Source organism: Protobothrops mucrosquamatus, unplaced genomic scaffold (genome assembly GCF_001527695.2).
Source record: "Protobothrops mucrosquamatus isolate PMUCROS unplaced genomic scaffold, P.Mucros_1.0 scaffold1725, whole genome shotgun sequence".
Lineage (NCBI taxonomy): Eukaryota > Metazoa > Chordata > Lepidosauria > Squamata > Viperidae > Protobothrops > Protobothrops mucrosquamatus.
This window is the reverse complement of record NW_015387872.1, coordinates 106,577-107,742: the sequence shown is the minus strand read 5'-3', so window position 1 is coordinate 107,742 and position 1,166 is coordinate 106,577. Positions and strand designations below refer to the sequence as shown.

The 1,166-nt window shown below is 44.6% G+C and overlaps 1 protein-coding gene across 1 annotated transcript in view; it reads right to left on the bottom strand.

The window, feature by feature from the left end:
- Positions 1 to 1,166, bottom strand: part of LOC107293731 (retinol dehydrogenase 7-like) — a 19,970-nt gene that overhangs the window by 18,156 nt on the left and 648 nt on the right. The window lies entirely within an intron of this gene.

The following is a 1,166-nucleotide window of genomic DNA, read 5'->3' as shown; positions in this document are numbered from 1 at the left end:
TGGGGAAGGAGAGGGTGGAAATGGAGAAGGAGGAGATAAACAAAAGGAGGGGAGGGTGGATATTTTATATTTTCAGTAGTTTGGTATAGTTCTGAGCCTGGTGCTGAGGCCAATGAAGAACATCAGGTTTTGTTTTATTGAAAATACCAAGGAACCTCAAACCACAGAATTAAGAATTAAGGTAGATTCTCTCTTCCCCCCTCCCCTCCCCAAGAAAACCTCATAGCCAAGTACTTCTTCACATACTGTGCATAGTAAGACAATGAAACTTGGTAACATAAAATGTGGCAAATCCCATCTGCAAACAGCCATAAAAGGGGCTAGTCAGCTTCACATAAGATAGGTTTTTGTTTATGTTTGTTAGTAAGGATGGTTAAACATTCAGCCATGTAATGGGCTGGCCTTCTCATAGATATCAAGTTCTCACTTTATCAATCAATCACAATAGAGCTGGAAGAGACCTTGGAGATCTTATAGTCCAACCCCCTGCTCCAGCAAGAGACCCTAGACCATTTAAGACAAGTGACTGTCCAGTCCTTACAATGGAAGATAGGACAAGACTTGGGCTATCACTGTGTTTTTTCATATTCTTATGATTTATGTTCTTATGCTACTCTTGCTTGTAATCTTAGAATTTCTTGCCTGATAGGTCCAAAGGAATGATGTTCATAGAAAGACATAGATCAATAAAGTCAGGAAATCAAAGAAAACAAACTGGTACATCTCCTATGCACTGTGACTTTTCCAATACTACATGTGGAAGCAGGGCAAGAAAAATAAATAGCTGGAATGAGAACCAGGAAAAACTTGTTCTGCGCCTAGCCAGCCACACCGACATGATTGCGTACACTTGGCCACGCCCACCCACCCCAAGTCATCCGCCCCGAGTCATCTGCCCCCAATGGGCTGCACCTAGTCCTTCGCGTCGACACAGCCACACCCATTCACCCATGCCCACCTGGAATTCCCATCGGGAATTGTCCTTAGTCGGGTGGAAAAAGTTTTGCAGGGCTTGCAGGGGTTTTCCAAAGAAGCACCTTTAAGTCGGTTAACTGCTGGGCTTGCCACTGGAAGGAGATGGGGACACCTTCTTGAGTCTCCAGCCTTGGCCCCACGCCTTAATTCCTTCTACCTTCACTGCAGTAGGAGTGCTCAGAAGGACTTGA